This window comes from Protopterus annectens, chromosome 1.part2 (genome assembly GCF_019279795.1).
Source record: "Protopterus annectens isolate FY-2018-M chromosome 1.part2, PAN1.0, whole genome shotgun sequence".
NCBI lineage: Eukaryota > Metazoa > Chordata > Ceratodontiformes > Protopteridae > Protopterus > Protopterus annectens.
The window spans coordinates 811,682,561-811,703,796 of record NC_056727.1 but is presented as its reverse complement, the minus strand read 5'-3'; the positions used below and the strand labels follow the sequence as shown (position 1 = coordinate 811,703,796).

The 21,236-nt window shown below is 34.6% G+C and overlaps 1 protein-coding gene across 5 annotated transcripts in view; it reads left to right on the top strand.

The window, feature by feature from the left end:
* The window catches only part of LTBP1 (latent transforming growth factor beta binding protein 1), a 2,555,437-nt gene that overhangs the window by 1,905,341 nt on the left and 628,860 nt on the right, over positions 1-21,236 (top strand). The gene's annotated exons all lie outside the window — the stretch shown is intronic.

The following is a 21,236-nucleotide window of genomic DNA, read 5'->3' as shown; positions in this document are numbered from 1 at the left end:
GAAACTAAGGAGGGAGTTTTTCCACTTGGGAATTTGTGCCTTTTTAACCTTGGACAACAGTTTCTTCCTTTTGTTGTAAAGCCTGTCAATAGAGGATGTCCACCAGATAGGTTTGTGTTTGATTGAGAAGCAGGTTTTAGTTTTGTTGGGTATGGCTCAGTCCATGCAGTTGTACAGGTGCTTGTATTCTGCACCAGTGTATTGTTTATCATAGTTGTCTGCAGCCACGGGGGGGGGGGGGGTGAAGGTAATGATATCCTCCCTTAAAAGGTTGTAGTCAGCTGTTGAGAAGTTTATTAGCCTGGTTATGGCTGGGAGGGGGTTGGGCGGGACAGAAAATTCGAATGAGACAGACCGATGGTCTGATCTCACCAAGGAAGAGCTTACTATGGGAATGGTGCAGAGGTCACCCATGTTGGTAAGAACCATGTCCAGAATGTTATTTCCTCTTGTGGGTGATGAGACAAGCTGGTCTAGTGCATTAGCATTGATGAAGTCAAGGAATCATTGGGTGAGAGCATTAGTGCAGGAACAGTTCACCATGTCTATGGTGGGGTAGCTGAGGTCACCAAGGATCAGGTGTTAGGGGGTACTTTGATGGTATCAAGTAGGTCCAGGTAGGAGGAGAGAGTGTACTGAGTCATGGAAGGGGGTCTACAGCTAGCTATAACTTGAATGGGTGTCTTGCCAACTGTCAGTTGCACCTGGAGGAGTTCTAGTGCATCATGCTGGCGAACCAGTCTGGAGGTGTGCTTGTCTTTAATGAAGGTATAGACTCCTCCACCCATAATCTCCCTGATCTCGTTTTGGGGTTGGAATGTGTGGAATGAAGTATAGCCTGGTAAGGCAGGAGTGCTCTCCTTAGCCTTGAACCAAGTTTCCGTGAATGCACAGATGTCAGCATCTTCCAGTACAAGAAGAGCCTCCAGGTAGTGCATTTTCAGGTTAAGGCTCCTAGCGTTGAGAAGAATGACCTTTAGTTTGCTTTTTGACAGATCTTTTATGTTGGGAAGATTTGTCTTGGGACATTGCCTAAAAAAGGCACAATAGTGAAGGCACGAGCCTTGGCTAGATTCAAAAATCCCATAAAAGACAGGTGGAGGCTATCCCTGGCAAAGCACTGAAGCCTGCCAACTATGTCATCCTAGGCAGACAGATCCTGGATCCTCTTGGAATGACTCCAGAAACTAAACCAATTGTTGAAGTCAATTATGTTTTGCTGGTATTCTTGGTGAAGGGAGGATGCTGCTTAGGGCTAGGGTCATACCTACCTTGGATACATACTCTGAGAGCTCAATCACGTCTCTCTTCATATAGTCCAGGGAAGTATGCCTCAAGTCATTCACACCAACATAGACAATGACAGAGTCATACTTGTACCTGTTGTGGAGAGACTTTAATGCGTGTGTGATGTGGTGGATTCTGGCACCTGACAGACAACTGACTGTGACCTTCTCCTTGTCGAGCCTGGTGAGGGGGACATTGGTGTGTCTCACAATTAAGTCACCAGTGACTAGTATGTTTGGTTTATTGTTATGCCTTATTTACTGCATTGGTTTATTGTTATGCCTTATGGGCTGTGTTTGTGAGACACTAGTGTGTGTTGTCTGCTGTCTGCGATGTGCTTGGTGTTGTGTGTGGAATGTTTGTGAATATATTTTGGAAGTCTCTGCTGCTTAGCTAAGCTTTATTGAGGACCTCTGCACAGGTGTGTGTTTTGTTTGGTTATGTGATGTGGGTGGTGTGGTGTTTGTGCTGGCAATCTCCTCTTTGTCAGGAGTACTGACTGTGGCGTGAAAGAGCATGGATTCCAGGTTACTGATGTAGATGCATTTCTTGCAAGTAGAAGAATTATGTGCTAGGATAAGAGGGTTGTTAGTAAACATTAAGCAGTTGCTGCACTGTCTCAGTATGCCCATGTCGACTGGGCTGGCAGAAGAAACTGATGGGAAATGTCCAGACACAGTGTTCTGAAAACTTGGATGGACTTATGGAGAGAGGGTTTTGATAAGGGTTTCTTCACAAAGAGTGAGACCACAAAAACCTTCTTAAGTGTAAAATAATTGGCCTGAAGCCCAAGTGCTAAAACCAAAACTAAGAGTCTTAGACTTCTTAAGTGTAAAATAATTGGCCTGAAGCCCAAGTGCTAAAACCAAAACTAAGAGTCTTAGAATAACAGACAAATTTAATCAGGCTGCTAACAAGCGATAATAAATGCAGCAGAATAAAAGTACTTGAACACTTAAGAGCAAGCAGCAAAGCAAAAGAAGGGAATAAAATAGGAGGAACACAATTACAGTAAAAGCAGCTGAATAAAGTGTAAAACTTTATTTTAGGTTTAGTGGAGAGAGAGGAAACAGAAGGTAACTCAGGATAAAGAAACTGAGAAGGCTGGCCTTTCCAAATGCTCTCTCTGTACACAGTAGAATGAGCTGATCAGATGGGACTGAGAGGAGTGTCCAAAATAAAAGAAGCAAGGGGGTAGTCCTTAAATTATCTCACTGTACTCAGTAGAGTGAATAAATGAGATGGGACTAGGACGAGTGTCCAAACTCAAATTTACAGCAGGGGCGGGCACATCCAAAGCCACCAAGTTTAAGAATACAACAACTCTTGATCAGGAGGGTGGGGAAAAACAAAATGCAGACACAGACCATCAATATACAATCAAGCAAATAAATAAATACAGTACAGTTTTGTTCACTAAAACTGAAACACATTAAGTGCAAAAAAGTATACTTCTATCAGCTTTGTGTATCCAGATGGCTATAGAATCAATCACAGCCAGGCTACCAGGAGGCTTTTCTGATAATGAACCTTGCTTTGGTTTAGACAAATGTACAATGTTTGGCAGATCTTTTTTTGTTTATTCCAAAAACAATCTCAACCCTTGTGACACTTGTATCCAGTGGAGGTGTATAAACGTACCACAGCCACATCAACAAAAAGACAGCTTTCCATTCAAAACAAAAATAACTTTAAAAACCAAAAGATTCCAAATCAAATGACTCTATTAAATAGTAAACTGATTTCATCAAAACAACCAGAGACTTCAGTACAATAACAGAACAGTCACTTGGCTACAAAGAATGGTGGTGACATCTTCAAAAATTCAAGTCTTCTTTATCCTATTTTAAGGCACATTTTATGTAGATATCACGAACACCAGGTTTAATTGGCAAGCTATCTGCCATCAGATTTTTTTTACAGTTCTGACAGCACACACACACACACACACACACACACACACACATATATATATATATATATATATATATATATATATATATATATATATATATGTGTGTGTGTGTGTGTGTGTGTGTAAAAATAAATCAAGTATAGTATCTACATCCCATGCTCTTGGGCACAGTCTGATAAAATCTAGTCATTTGTTACAGCATGTGTATCCAGCTATGTAGCCCACCCATTTGTATTACAATAAATAAGTCTATTTAAGCCAATAATTCCATCAAGATGAACCAAATTTATAAAAGGTCTTCAACTATAAATTTACACTGGCACGTGTTCTAGAAATGAAAAAAAAACTCAAAGTGCTGTTGTCTTTTCTTTCCAGGAACTCTGTCAAACTCCTCAACTATAAAAAAGCGAGATTGCTTATCCTAACACTTTTGACAGACTGTATTGACCTTAAGGATTCTCTAGTTGTTACATACAATTTTCTTAATGGGAGGGGCATCCAAACTATACAGTACTCACACAAGATAAAGTATAAAAACCTACTTGGGAATTTCATTTTAACAGAGGAAGATAAATGCTACTACATCTCTGGCACCTTCTGTTATTAATTCTGATGGTTACCCACAGTTTCTGAGAAGATTAAATAACTTTTCCGTTTAATTCAAAAAGTCAGCCTCACCACTGGTTGGCCCAGATACACAAACTGGCCTTTTTAAATATTTTCTTCACAAAATTCAAATGAAATCTACTACAATGCAAATGATTGCTTTTGAAAAAAGTTTTTCATCAAGTTTTTATCTCACATGAGAAAAACGTGCATATACTTAACTGAATATCTAAAATAATTCACACAAACATCTGACATATTGATGTAAAATATATAAAAAACATACTGCTATAATTTCATTCTTGTAAAGCAATGCATCAATTCTTTATTTGTTCTATTGGAAAAATTGTTTTGGGAGGAGGCAACACACACACACACACACATACACACGCATGCACGCACACACACACACACACACACACACACACACACACACACACACATATATATATATATATATATATATATATATATATATATATATATGGGAACACTTCACATAATCGAATTACTGAAATCTCGAATTTCATATGGTCGAAACCATATGATCGAGATTTCAGTAAATCGAATATGTAAAGTGTTAAAAAATAAGACCTTACTTATATTAAAATGTTACGTGCACACAGAGGCAAGGATTCCTGTATGGTCTGTGTGCACGTAATGTTTTTATCTTTTCTGCGGTGTTGACAGGAAGTGGAAATCTCCCTTTTTGCGCTTCCGCATACAGCGCAAAATGGGAGATTTCCCTTTTCCCCACTGTAGCGCGATCTCGGAGTTAGTATATTTAAATAGGGGGGGTGTGGGGGGCACAGGGGGGCAAAGCCCCCCTGCAAAAGCAGTGTTTGAGTTTTTTTTTTTTTTTTTTTTTTTACGGTTTCATTTCAGAAGTTCAAGTTTCCAAAACTCGATGTTTTGGTCTCGGTTATATGAAGTTCGAGATATTGGGGATTCGAGCTTCTGAAGTGAATTTATATATATATATATATATATATATGTGTATATACATATATATATATATATATATATATATATATATATATATATAAGATGATTCTTTACCCCTACATTCAAAAGACAGCTGTCTTGCTTATACTGCTATGATGTCAGACTGGGATGAACCTGAAAGAATAAATAAATAAAAATCAAAAACAGATTTCCATCTGTTGCTATCAGATGTATATAAATAGCATGCCTCCTTATCGCTTCCACCAAAAGACCATCATCTGTATGTCTGATTGGTGTTTGACTGTGAGGAGAGTAAAAAAAGTAACAGTCACAGTCAAGTATTCCTGCTCCCTGACAGCAGACTGCCCATAGATAAGGTACACTGACTTCTGTACACACCCCTGAGGTCTGTGAGGAAAGTTAAAGAAAGAATGACTACACCATATCCAGCCCTAACACAAGGTACAGCAACCTTCCACTCACACCTATGACCAGGGTCAGTTTTAGACCGTTGCTATTTACTTCTGCTAAGAGGGTTTTGGAGCTTCAAGCATTGTCAATCAAGCCCCCTTATTTGATATTTAAGAAGGCTAGGGTATCCTTGCATGCTAATCCTGTCTTTCTTCCTAAGGTAGCTTCAGAGTCCAGTATTAATGAGGTGATTAATCTCCTGGTCTTTTTTTCAAATTTCCAAATTTGTTGGATGTGCACAGACAGTTACATTTCTACCTGCACAGGACTAAATCTTTTCGTAAGTCTGACCAACTCTTCATTTCCTATTCTAAGCCCTTTTTAGGGAAACCAGTATCGAAGGTCACCATTGCCCATTAGATTTCCCATTGTATTACACTAGCGTATTCTGCTAGGGGTTTATCCCTGTCAGGTCATGTGAAGGCACATTCCACTAGATCTATGGCTACTTCAGTTGTCTTTTGGTCCAGAGTTTCGTTAGATGACATCTGCTCTGCGGCTACTTGGATTTCGTCACATACGTTCATCTTGCATTATAAGTTGGATATCATATCCAGGAACAGGGAATCTTTTGGCTCTGCCATGCTTCGGAATATCCTTCCATGAGGGCCTCCCAGGTGTTTAGTAGCTGGGGACTCTGTCGCACGGGCTGAAGACCAAATAAAGGCAACAACTTCAGATAAAGAAGATATGTACTCACCATAATGTTCCATCTGAGTTGATGTTCTCCAATTGTCTTCAACCATTCCCTCCCACCTTCCCCCTGCCTTGTATAGACTGTGTGGTGGTCTGGCAAGTAGAGGATGTGGTCACCACCAGGGTGTCTCTTACTCTCCCTTTCTTGCTTATGGAGACATTTAGCATGGGTCAAGGTGTTGGGTCAGGTGTGGATGCTAGCAAACTCAGTGTGAAGGGAGGAAGGAGACCAGGGCATTATGTGTAGGGGAGGAGTTTGGAGCTCGGATAAGATCCGGTAACCCACTAGTTGAAGACAAATGAAGAGCAACAACTCAGATGTAATGTTATGGTGAGTACATACCTTCTTTTTTTCTTTGCATTGGAGTCAAAGGAAGGGAAAGCCCACTTTTTTTTTTTATATGAATGCTAAATGTTAAATAAATTTTAAGCTCAACTTCTCACATACTTTGCAGAGGCATTCGTCTCTGCCTGCATGACATACCATAGACACAGTTAAATCTGTAGTTTACCCTGTCAAGTACTGCTGTCAATCTTAGATGGGCAATTAATCCTGCAAATGTCAGGAACACAGCAGGTGATATAAAAAAAACTGTGGAACTTTTTTCCACTGTTTTTATTATAGAGAGAATAACTTAACACTCCCCTTTCATAGCAAAACAAAGCAATTAAATCAGTCAGGGGGTTTAAAGACAGTTGTCACCTTTTCTTACATTTACATAAACAGCAAAACAGTATTGAAATGCTAAGCTTTATATGTTGGTTATTTATAATAGTTTATATATTAAGATAACTTAAATGTAGTGCTGTATTAAATTATCATATATTGCATGAATGTACTGTATGTTTTTATTGTCTTTATACTGTTTGTTCCATATTATAATATATGTATTCTGTAATTATATACACTGTGTATTTTATGTGGAGCATTTCTCCCTGGGCCTACACTGAAAATGGGCTCACTTTGGCCCAGTGGACTATCAGTAAACAAATTCAAATAAACATACACACACAGACACAGGGCAGAACTGCAGAAAGAGAGTCAGGTGGCATCCTTATTAACTAGGTGCACTGATAATGTTCATAAAAAGGTCTTTTTTTGCTTTCCTGTGACATCCTTTCAGCGGGGGATGCATATCTGGTGTAAGCAGATCCATGCTAAGAGATTCCCACTAACTTCTAGTCAGTCCTTACATTGTTAGAGTGCATTAGCATTTTGCAGTCCACAAAGGAAATGTGAACATTAATGGCAACTATAATGTACAGCTGAATGTACTTTAACGTACATCCGTGAATGGGCGTACCTTTGTTGAAGGTTGTGCATCAGCCCTAGCAAGCTGGTATGTAAAAATCAACTGCCAATCATTAGCGGACCAGAATTCCGCTGTGGCGACCCCTAACCGGGAAAAGCCGAAAGACACAAACGTATATATATATATATATATATATATATATATATATATATATATATATATATATACACACGTGTGTGCGTGTGCGTGTGTGTGTGTGTATATGTGTGTGTGCAGTGTGCATTATGGGTGCATAGAATTCATTATTTATTATAAACAACACAGTAGAGCTAAGCATTATTAATGTGTACATTCTAGTAAATGTTGCGTAATGTTTTACTTGGTCACTGTCACACATTGGCTATGTGTTTCACTTGCAGTTTTGGTCATTGTCTTCATGTCAGTATGTTTTTGTATTGCTAAGTGCATTTAATACTTGTTACTATCGTTGCCAATGTAGCCCAAGTTGTGGCTGAAAAGGGCCTGGGACCAGTTCACTTTCCTGGTTACCAAAGTATAAATAAATATGAAATAGAAAAAAATGAAGGTGAACATGGCAGAAATAATTAGGGAACTATTAAAGCACATTTTAATTCTGCATCATTCATGAGAGAGAAAAAACTCCCATTGAAGGCATTAGGAAGTTGCAGACAGACTTAGTTTGGAGTCCTACTCCTTGTCTCTTGTAAATGTACAGCAGAGATCATTTACTGCAGTGAGAGCTTTCACACTTCAGCATAAGATTGTGGGGGAAGGTCTGTTAGTTCTTGCAGAACTACAAAAAGCTCCCATTACAAAAGCCTGCTATTTATTATAGTATTTAATATTACTGAAATGTAAACAGTACTCAACAAATGTAAAGCAAAAAAAAAATTGTATTTTCCCAGGGGAACACCCCACCCCCACCCCATCACACATCTCCCCTATGTGGAGACCTGCTCCCCATACCAGTGCTAGTTATATATACTAACTCCATGCTTATATCTCCACTAAAGGGGATACCACAAGCTTGCTCTTCTGGGACAATCCCAGTAATCATACACTCATTGGTTGACATAAGTGCATTGATCAATTATGTCTCACAAATAAGTCTAGCTCCCACTTTAACACTCTTTGCTGCTTAAATTGTACATGATCATTGCAATTTAATAAATAATCAGGCCTCTGGTTTCAGAAAGCTCTTAGGGAAGAAGAATTTTATTCATCAGTGTCATAGGGAACCTTCACAAGGCATGCAGGAAGCACTACCGAGTTTCACTTTGTAAATTCTTATTTCACTTGTCCAGGCTTATTCCTTCCTAGCTTGAATCACAGATTATGAACTTATGCCATCTCTCCTTTTACCTGCCTTTTTTGTTAACTCTTATCATTATCACCACCATCATCACACCCATTTTCACATTTCTTTTTTCCCTTACTTCTATTCTTTCTTATTTGTTGACATGGTCCATCAGTCTTTTCCCATACTGTCTTTGTTCAGTTCCTCAGGCCTGCACTTCCAACATCTATTAGTAGACAAAATGGTTTGGCACAGCTGTGACATGAACAGGATGCTACAGACCTGAGCTATGAATATTTCCAGCCCTAAGATACATTCCCTAATTTCCATCACCTTGACTGTGGGTGTTCCTCTACAGCTGGTCTTTTACTTCCTATTTCGAGGATATCACAGTAGACATTTTTTATACCTTTTCTTGAAATGTACTCTTTACTTCATTGCTGATCTTCAGTTTCTTCATTATAACTAGCAACCTTTAGATGGGTCAGGCCTTTATTTATGTATTTTTTTTTTGTTTGTTTGTTTGTTTTGTTAACTGGCTTGCTAGTCTTGCCCATATTGCATTTTGAGCCACCATGTGGGTGAGTGCAGGAGTTACAAACTTCATATGTTAAAGGTAGCATAATGTAGAGCAAAGTAGAAGAAATATATAGACAAAACATAATAGCTATCAATGGATACAGAAATAATTAACATAGCACTTAATTATATATTTAGAAATTAGCAACAGTATTCTTTTATAATGATGATGAAAATTAAATTTATACAGTTTAGAAGTAATTTTTTTTACTTTCGTAGCTAAATCTCTCAGAATTAATGCTCTGTGTTATTGGCATTTGCTGATACCCCTGTGCTCTGTAGACTGAAGCTATGATTCATTCCTGGCACCAAATCATATGCTTTCCAGGAACACATTTGGCTTGTGTGTTTTTCCTTTTCTGCAGTTAAATCCTACTAGAAGAAGGATTTTATCCATTCCATGTTTCTTTTTTAAAGCAAATGAGTGGTGTTGTCTACCACTCAGCAACTTGTATTCCTAAACAGGACATCTCTTTATGTTTTAGAAATTTTGATCTGGAACAGAATTCAAAGGAAATTTAAGTTCTGGTTGTTTGGGTGATAACAATCCACTCATTTTAAATCAGCACATATTTCTTTATTATTCCCTTAAATGAAGGTCCAGATTTAATTTTCTGACTGACAAAAGAAATCCTCTTCCTGCATTATGTCAGATGGAAGGTCTCAATGAGTAGAAGTCTAGCTTCTTACAAGACTGATCCATTGTTAAGCAACAGTATTCAGATGTTCCGTTTTCCCATTGTAGATATCAACTTTAGCCAGTCTGATTACAGACCTCTCCACAGAACATCTCAGGCTATGACTTTGGAAGATAAGAGCATGCCATAAAAGTGTGTGTGAGGACAATGAAATAGATAACAACATGCCATAAAACAGTGTGAAGACACTGAAACAGATAAGATCATACCATAAAACAGTCTGAGGACACTGAAACATTATTCTTAACAGTCGTGTCTGGGTAAACAAGGTCTTTTGACAGCTAAAAGTCCTTGCACTTGTCGATCACTGCAAGTATGAAACATTATTCTTAACAGTCGTGTCTGGGTAAACAAGGTCTTTTGACAGCTAAAAGTCCTTGCACTTGTCGATCACTGCAAGTATGACACATTTTTTTGTGAGGTACAGCTGTCTTGGGTATAATATAAACAATAATCAGAAGTATAATCCATAATATGGCACAGTGGTGCAGCAGCTGCATTGTTTTTTTTTTTAAAACAAGTTTATTGTTTTTAACATACAAGAGAAATATCATAACAATTTTATACAAGTAATTAAAATAGATATGATTATAACATTCAACAAAATAACCAAAGTATTTACAAAGACATCCACTACAATCAGATCAATTAATTAAACTAAAATATCATGCTATTGAAGTTAAGATTTTTTTAACAAGTTTTGTAAATTATCCCATACAATATAATAAGATGTTTTTTCTAGTAGTTCTTGATTTTATTGTCATCAATTCCATATGGCACACTATAGTCATAACATTTTTAAATTCATTGAACGAAGGAGGTGTATCCAAAATCCAATTTCTGGTTATTATTTTTCTAGCCACTGCTAGAATAGACCATAACAAGGGAAGCTTAACATTTTTAACACTTTGAGGTACAGGTGTGTTGAATAATATAAGAGATTTAGAAATAATGAAATTATCTGTAAAAAGAGCCTGCAAAAATTCATTAATTGACTTCCAATATTCTTTCAATTTTATACAGTCATAAAACATATGAGCCCAGTCAGCATTAATTTCTACATTACATCTTTTACATAGATTATCTTTATTATTTATTTTATTCATCATCAAAGGTGTATAAAAGGATCTATGTAAAAATTTCCATGTAAAAAGTCTCCAGACAATGGAAGACGTAGTTTTATAGGCAGATTCCAATATATATTGTTTATCTTGTTGATTTGGTGGGTCACCATTAATGGAAATGAAATAATTCCAGTAGGTATCTACACTGTAAAAAGTTTCTTGTCTGATAATTTTATGTATGTATGAAAGCTTACCTTTATCAGAAACTTTATATTGTAAATTTAATATCAAGTAATCAATCAGGGTTGGGATAGATTCTTTAACTGTTATAGACATTAGATCAATTTTATCAATGAGATGTTGTCTAAAGGTCTGAACTTCTAACCAGCAAGTTTCTCTTAGATCAAATTCTTGTTTTAAGAAATCTAGATTTTTAACTTTATTATCAGATATCAACTGATACCAGTACTTTAGATCATTATCTGTAGCTAAATGAGTTCCTTCAGAAGTGGATGACAAAAGCATACCCCAAGTATACATTATAGGGAATATAATAAAATTCCATTCCTTATATTTAGGATGCATGAATATAAAGTTACTATAACTAATAATAATGTTTAATGGGTAACTAACTATATATTTAGGTGTAATAGGTGAAGTACAAAATTCTTTTAGTAACCATAGCATGGAGTTATTTACAATCATATTTTTATGTGTTAAGGAGATTTTCATGAAGTGAATACTAATTAGCTCCCAGTAATCTTTCCATTTTGCAACATATGACTGATCTATTAACAAAGTAATAACTTTTACAATAGAAGAGATAGTATATAAATTAAAGTCTGGAAAAGAAATACCCCCTTGAGACCAGCTATTAGTATGTTTCTTTAATGCAATCCTAGGTCTATTAGGTGCCCATAGGAAATTTAACATTAGTGTATTCAATTTCTTGATAATTATTTTTGCAGGTGGGAGTATTATTGATTGTTTTAAGTATAATATCTTGGGGAATATTATCATTTTAATAATTGTAAGTCTCTCTTCCATAGTAAAAAACATATTATTCCAGGTATTGAAAAGATTTTGTATATTAAGAAGACAGGTATTATAATTATTATGTATAATAGATTTAATATCTTTAGTTAATATTATACCTAGATAAGTTATCTGACCTGAATTGGGTACATATTTAGTAAAATCACTAATGAGAACATTTTTTCATGTATATATAGGTAGTATTTTAGTTTTTTTTCATTGAATATTAAACCAGAAATACTTTTAAAATTCATCATTTTATCAAATAGAGACTGCATAGAAGAATTAGATCCTGCTGATGTAATTAGAACATCATCTGCAAAGAGTTGAATTTTAGATGTTGTATTTTCATCTATTTCAAATCCTCTATGTCAGTACTGTTTCTGATCAAATTAGCCCAAGGCTCCATTATTAAAGTGAATAATAGTGGAGAGAGTGGACACCCTTGTTTTGTACCTTTAAAAATGGGTATTTTTTGTGAGACATATGTTCCTATCTTAATATAAGCCAATGCTCCTTTGTATAGATGCTCAATTAGATTTACAAATGCATCTGAGAAGTTTGTGCACTTCAGTAAGGTAAACAAGTAGTCCCAACTTACTGAATCAAATGCTGAACTTATATCAAGACTAATAAGTGTTAAATCTTTCTTTTTCCTATTTGAAAAATCAATTAATGTTAGAGTTCTCCTTATATTATCAAAATTATTTCTATTTACAATGAAGCCTGTCTGATCTGTATCTATAATGCCAGGGATGATTGTCTTCAATCTAACAGCAAAAATACTCATAAACATTTTATAATCAACATTAAGTAATGAGATGGGTCGATATGAAGTACATCTAGTTGGGTCTTTATTAGGTTTTAAAATTGGCAAAATAAATGTGTATTGCCAAGATGGGGGGGTTATTAGCTCATTTTGGGCCAAAATAAAAACCTTATGTATTAATGAGTATCTACATTTAGAAAGAATTTTATATATCTCTGGTATAATACCATCATTACCTGGTGCTTTGTTTGATTTAAGCTTGTTTATTTGTGTAACAACCTCTGTATATGAAATACTTTTATCCAATAGTTTAATCTGTTGTTTATTAAGTTTTTTATTCATGTTTGTGGTTATAAATTCCTTTATTTTATCTTTAGGTTCCATGCTAATGTTATTATGATTAATTTTGTGAAAGTGATTTCTAAATTCATCTAGTATTTCTGGTAGACTAGAAACATTCTTCTTTTTCCTTAGAGAGAAAATTTCTTTGATATGATTTTGCTTATTCAACCTTTTTGTTTTATTTGTAAGTCTATGTAAGTATTTGGGGCTTATTGAGTAAGACAAAAACTTGTATTTCTCTAAAGTTATTTTAACTTTATGAGTTAAAATTTCTTTGTATTTCTCATTTAGTTTGTTTATTTCTTCAATGACTTTCTTATCCATAATATTTTCTTTATTATTATGTTTATAAGAGTCTAATTTACTTTGAATATCTAACAATTCCTTATCCCAAGATTTCCTTTTATTATTATACCATCTGATACTTTGTCCATATAGATATGATTTTAAAGCATCCTAAACATAAACAATGGAGACTTCAGGAGTATTATTTATGTCTAGAAAATGTTGTACTTCTGAAAGTATATATTCTTTATAGTCTTTTAGTTGAGTTAAGTATGCTGGTATCCTTTTGATCTGAACATTGTGAGTATTTTTTATCATGGACTCAAAAACAATTGAATTATGATCAGATATAGGACATGAAATGATTTTAGAGTTAATTAATTCTGTTACCATCTGGTTAGAAATAAAGACTCTATCTATTTTTGAATAAGTTTTGTATCTGTTAGAAAAAAAAGGTGTATGGTAATGCTTTTGAGTCCATCTGATTATTAATATCATTTAAATTATAAGAATTAGCAAAATCCTTTAAATGTTTTGCATTAGATGTAATTTTCCTTTTTCCTATAGTAGTAGTATCATTTTCATGTAGTATACAATTAAAGTCACCAGCTAAAATAATATCTTCTATAGAGAATGATATGATCTTATCAAGATGGTATTTCACTGTATTAATACCAATTCCAGGTATCCAATATACATTGATTAATGTATAAGTCTTCCCATTAATTTGTATTGTAACCATACAAAACATTCCTTTATCATCTTGATAAGACTTAATAGTTTTAGGAATGGGCATACTTTTATTCCATAAAATAGCCACTCCTCTTTTTTTCTGAGTGTGCTCTGAACTAACCAATACTGTATATTTGTTTGTGGCTAATTTATCAATATCTTTTTTCAGGAGATGTGTTTCTTGAAGGAATACTAAGTTGGCCTTATGTAAATTAATGTATCTTATTAGGCTTGCCCTTTTACACGGATTATTCAGTCCATTAATGTTTAAAGAAATTCCTTTTAGAGAAGTCATTTGGCATTTTTAAAACATAAAAAACTTATGATCAAAATAACAATTAACAAAATAAGTAATGTTATACCTCCTCCTTTAGGTGTACCTTTAGATATAGCTGTATTTATTGAATCTCTTATGGGATTTTGTATAAGATTCAATTTTGTTTGTAGTGACAATGAGCATACAAAATGTATTGTGGATGTCAGAACTATATACATACAACAGTGAACAAGAGAAAATAATGTAAGGATTAAACCTTGCACCCAGCCTGGAGTTAAAACTCCAACTTAGAGTAGTACATACTACTCAAGTTAACCCACTACCCTAAGCAGCAGTACCTCAGCTGCCACCTTATCAATTTAATACTTGTTATTATTAACTTAAATTAACAACTTTCAATTAGATTATCTGGTAAGACAAAACTACACATTTGATAAAACAGCATCATATAAATTAAGAGAAACTTTTAAAAACTATTCATACTACTATATACATCTATTTAATATAATACATTTATATTCAAATAGCATTCAAATAAACTTGATATTAGGAACCAAGAAGAGAGAGAGAAATAAAAGACGTGAGAGAGGGAGAGAGAGTGAAAGAAAAAAAAAAAAAAAAAGGGGAGGGCATATCTACATATTAATTTATTCAAAGTTTGTAAAAATAAGTTCTAATGTTCATTTAAATCAATAGCTTTGGCTAATATGGTTCAGACATTACATATATTAAGATGTACCTATTTTCTGTCATATAAATGCAGTTAACAGCTTCCAAAAGACTTTAAATTACTTGTATCAGAGCTTTTTTCTCATACTTATTATTGCCAGTAAAATAAAATATTATATTTATAGAAATTGTTATAAATCATACTGCATAGCTATGTAAATTCTCAGAAACACTTGCATTATTGTGAAGAAAGCCATCTGTATTTTGTATATCTAAACTGCTGCTTTAAAATATGTCACATGACAACTTCTTCCAAAATAGAGTCATAAAGATATTTATGCTTGTCAATCAGATAAATCAAATGAATTATAGCAATGTATATGTTTAAATGATAAGTTTTTTACATACATTAATATGCTGCAGTCAAGTAAACTTTCAAAAACACTTGTATAAATGTTTCACTTTCTATGCCTTCTAAAATATCACATTTGCTTACTATGAGAAACTGCATCATTTAAAATCATTATAACTTACATATTTTATGAATTATAACATAAATAATTAAGTAATTATATAAAATAACTCACATTTAAATGTTAAAGAGTTCATTTTCCATCGCAGAGTCGCATTTGCAGCAGTTCTACTTCCTGGAAGAGTGTTCTTCAGGAATCTGCGATGGTACAGTGTGAATTCTGGGGTCAAAGTTCAAATTGACTGCTTTCAGCTTCTCTGCGTGAATTATGATTGTTGAAGCTTTTAAAAAAACCCGAGGACACTGATCACGACATCCCAAATTGTCTACATTAACATTTTGGTGTGAAATTTGTTAAAAACAAGTGACTGACATTCATTTAGCAGTATAATTGAAGCTAAACATAGCAAAACCTTTCACGAAGTATTTTACAAGTTATTACAGCCTCTATGAAAGTTAAACTAAGCCCATAGTTATTAATAGGTAATAGAACTAATTATTTTTGCCCCAATTCAATGTTTATACAAATCTTATTATTTATTGTACCTGTATGATCAAAAGCATGTCAATATATTAATATGAAAGAGAATAAAGAGAAAGAACAGAGAAAAGAAAAAAAGAGAGTAGAAAATAAAAAGAGAGTAAAAGAAAAGCTAAAAAATGTAAAAGGAAGCTATAAAAAGTATTTACAGTGGAATATTACTTGCTGTTTATATTAATAAAGATGGATACGAAACATACTATTTACTATTATTTAGTTCTAATTATTATTAATTAAAGCATGACAAATTATTTGTAAACAAGCATAAGCAATATAATCAAGGAAGTATAATTAGCAATAGCATTTAAACAACATATATACTTTTTTACAAGGAATAAATAAGTTATTATTCCATTTATCATATTTTCATTACACTTCTCTCCCTGCCCTCCCCCACCCCTTACCCACTGCATAATCTAAATAGAATGTCATTATTTAAAATAAAGGAAAAGAAGAAAAAAAAAAAAAGAAAAAAAATGTATCAAGTTACTAACCTTAATTCTCTTTGTCAGAAAGAGAAACATATTGAATGATAGCTTGTTATTAGTTCCTCAGATATTTTGACTGATTATGAAACAAAACAGTTCTTTGTACACAGAAAATAACTTTGATTAAATCTTTTTCAGAATATTTGTGGCTTTCTGAAAATGCAGTAACTATATTTAAAAAGATTAATAATGAAGAAAAATAAAGAGAGAAAAAAAAAACATAGAACAAGTCAATTGTTTTTTAGTCTCTTCTTCTTCTCTGAAGTCTTCCACAAAGTTTCAGTTGCCAACCTCTTTAATGAAGGACTAGCCCATTCCATTTCCTCTATTTTATCCAAAATCTTATTTTTTTTGATAAACAGCAATGCAGAGTCTAAGTCATCAAAAATTTTAGGACCATCAGGAAGGAAGATTTTTAGCTTGGCAGGAAACAGAAGGTAGGTTTTAAACTGTGCTTTCTTAAGCTCCCTTATTAATGGCAGAAAAACTTTTCTTTTAGTTATTACCAAGGAAGAATAGTCATTGTCAAAACGCACAGTTGTCTCATTAATTTTAGCAGGAGCTTTAGCCCAAGCAGATTTAAGAACCATCTCTTTATCAAAAGATGATAGAAATCTAACTATAACTGATCTAGGATACTTTTGTTAGAGTTAGTATTAGCTATAGATCTATGGGCTCTTTCGATACCAAAAGAAAATGCTTCTGGTAAGTCTAAAGTTTAAGGGAGCCATGTTGTTAAAAAAGAAGTAATATTGTTACCTTCAATATTTTCTGGCAGTCCAAAAATCCTAATGTTATTGCACCTAGATCTATTTTCCAGGTCATCAAGCTTTGTTTGTAGATGTGTATTTTGTTTCAGCAAAACTCAATGTTGATTTCCTCTTCTTGGATTCTATTTTCCATGTCATTTACAGTCTCTTCTATGCCTGTAATCTGGATCTTCTGTTGTTGCAAGTTTATATGTAACAAGTCTATTTGTTTTGTAGTTTTTTCTATGAAGGTATCAATTTAAGTATCCAGTTTATCCATCTTAGCAGTAAGTTGCTGGATTGTAGATATCAGAGACTGAAGTTCTTTCTTGATGCTGGAATCTTGAGAATTTGTCTTACTGGAACTCATTTCAAACAGAGAAACTGACAGGAAAATTTCCAAGGTGATTTCTGACAGGAATATTATTAAAATTTCCTTTCTTTTTTAGAAATAATTCAAGAAATAGATAAAACAAACATATTTAGAAAGAAAATTACTTCATAAATTAATTTTTAAAGTAATTATTTCCTGTCAGTGCAGTGAAATTGGTGGAGCTGAAGAGATCTGCTGCTATCCTGTGTTCATCCTTGGCCCCAGCAGCTGCATTGTTGACTCACAGCAAGAGGTTCTCTGGTTCGATTCTCGGCTGAGGTGCCTTCTGTGCAGAGTCTGCATGTGCTCCCTGTATTTGTGTGGCTTTCCTCTGGGTGCTCCACTTTCCTCCCATGTTATAAAGACATCCATCTGGAACATTTCTCCCTGGGCCTACGGTAACAGTTCGCTTTGTTCCAAGTCAGATTTTCCCAGTAAACAAATGTTAAATAAATAAATAATATGATTGTTGTACGAGAGCAAGATACACATTCAGAAAAAAGAAAAAATGGTTTAAACCATTTTTCCCAGGTTGCTTTTTCTTCATAAAATGGTATTTCTGAATGCTCTGGCTGGTTTATTCTCGCAATCCAGTTGGTCTCTTGCAGTTGAGACACTTAAGTATTGCGAACATTAGTTTCTTTAATATTGCCGTTTCTTGGGCTAGGAGATATGCATGGGTCTCATTGCTGCAATATATCTTGACCAGCACTGACCTGTTTTCAGACATCATTGACTAAAGTATCACCTCTGACTTCTTTGTGACTTTGTAAACTTATCAGTGTGATGACTAGCCTGTATAGCAACGATGAGTTTGAATCTCATCTCTGCCAACCAGAGTCACTCTATATATGTGAGGAATGGGGACCCAGCAGATTAAAGTATTTATTTATTAATTTAGATTTATTGATTGGGATAGAATGCTTATCCAATTGGGCCTATTTTAGGCTCAGCCGAGGTGTAAAAATAAAGCATAAAACGTGATGCATTAAAAAATACATGATACAATATAGTAGCAAAAATGGTCAGAGGACATAAAAGCCTCTAACTGGAAAACACCAGGCGCAGATGCAGTACCTAATTTCTGGTTACAAGTATTAACATCTTTGCATGAAGATTTAGCCATGAATCAGAACTATTTATATGTGCGCCCTGAACAGACACCAACCTGGCTAACAACAGGAAAAACAATGCTCCTACTTAAGAGTGAACCTGAAAGCTACCCTAAAAGTGATAGAAAAATAACTTGCCTTCCAACTGCATATAAACTATACACCAGAATTGATGCTGACAGTTTATAGTCATTTAGAAGAAAATACAATCATGGCAATAGAACAAAAGGGCAATAAAAGAAAGTCATGTGGGACAAAGGATCATCTGTAGCTAAATAAAGTCATAATGGAGAACTGTAAAAAGGGGAAGAATCTAAGTATGGCATGGATTGACTACAAAAAACATTTGATAGTATCTTACATTCATGGATAAAAGTGCTTAAAAATGTATAAGATACATCCTACACTGATCAGCTCTACATTGTGGTGACCCTGAAACAGTGGCAGACCGCTTTGCAATTAGGCCGTGATAAAAGACAAATTATTATTCCAGGGATAAAAATCCAAATGGGGATATTCCAGGGTGACTCCCTGTCACTTTTGCTATTCTGTCTTGCTCTTAACCCATTAAGCTGTCTACTTAACAGATTAGGACAGGAGTATAATTTAGCTCCTAGAAAACCACAAAGTGTAAAGACTTCTCATCTTCTCTTTGTCGATGATTTAAAACTATATAGCTCATCACATGAGGAACTAAAAGCACAACTGCAAGTAGTTAAAGCTTTTTCAGATGATATAAGAAAGTCATTTGGTCTTGATAAGTGTGCAAAAGCAACCTTTAAAGTAGAAAAACTGCAGCACCAAGAAAACATCAGTTTGGGACAAGAATGTGATATAAAAGAACTTGAGCAAGAGGGAGTATATAAATATTTGGGAATTGATGAACGATCAACAATAAAACATGAAAAAATGTGAATAAAATTTAGTAAGGAATATTTTAGAAGACAAATTAATTCTGAAAGCAGTTTTGAAATCGAGGAACAAAATTCAAGCTATTATCCAATTTGCTCTTCCTGTCCTAACTTACAGTTTTGGAGTGATTGACTGGCCCCAAAATGTGCTGGATAGATAGGAAAACAAGAAGGATGCTTCATGCTCACCAAATGATTTATAAAAATCAGTGCATACCAAGATTATATATTCCCCGTTCTGAAGGAGGTACAGGCCTGCTGGAAATTCTTTATATGTATAGATCTGCAATCATGGGACTGCACACATATCTGCTCCTCTGACCTGCACTTCCAACATCTGTTAGTAGACAAAATGGTTTGGCACAGCTGTGACATGAACAGGATGCTACGGACCTGAGCTATGAATATTTTCAGCCCTAAGATACATTCACTAATTTCCATCACCTTGACTGTGGGTGTTCCTCTACAGCTGGTCTTTTAGTTCCTATTTCGAGGATATCACAGTAGACATTTTTTTTATATATTTTCTTGAAATGTACTCTTTACTTCATTGCTGATCTTCAGTTTCTTCATTATAACTAGCAACCTTTAGATGGTTCAGGCCTTTATTTATTTATTTGTTTGTTTGTTTGTTTTGTTAACTGGCTTGCTAATCTTGCCTGTATTGCATTTTGAGCCACCATGTGGGTGAGTGCAGGAGTTACAAACTTCCACTTAAAATTACATATGTTAAAGGTAGCATAATGTAGAGCAAAGTAGAAGAAATATATAGACAAAACATAATAGCTATCAATGGATACATAAATAATTAACATAGCACTTAATTATATATTTAGAAATTAGCAACAGTATTCTTTTATAATGATGATGAAAATGAAATTTATACAGTTTAGAAGTAAATTTTTTCTTTACTTTCCTTGCTAAATCTCTCAGAATGAATGCTCTGTGTTATTGGCATTTGCTGATACCCCTGTGCTCTGTAGACTGAAGCTATGATTCATTCCTGGCACCAAATCATATGCTTTCCAGGAACACATTTGGCTTGTGGGTTTTTCCTTTTCTGTAGTTAAATCCTACTAGAAGAAGGATTTTATCCATTCCATGTTTCTTTTTTAAAGCAAATGAGTGGTGTTGTCTGCCACTCAGCAACTTGTATTCCTAAACAGGAAATTTCTTTATGTTTTAGAAATTTTGATCGGGAACAGAATTCAAAGGAAATTTAAGTTCTGGTGTTTGGGTGATAACAATCCACTCATTTTAAATCAGCACATATTTCTTTATGTGGTGGTGCTGCGGTAGCGTTGTCACCTCACAGTAAGATGCTGTCCGGTTCGATTCTCAGCTAGAGCGTCTTTTGCGTGGAGACATGCATGAATGGGCGTACCTTCGTTGAAGGTTGTGCGTTAGGCCTGGCAAGCCAGTAAGTAAAAATCAACTGCCAATCATTAGCGGACTGGAGTTCCGCTGTGGCGACCCCTAACTGGGAAAAGCCGTAAGACACAAACATTCCCTTAAATGATGGTCCAGATTTAATTTGCTGACTGACAAAAGAAATCTTCTTCCTGCATTATGTCAGATGGAAAGTCTCAATGAGTAGAAGTCTAGCTTCTTACAAGACTGATTCATTGTTAAGCAACAGTATTCAGATG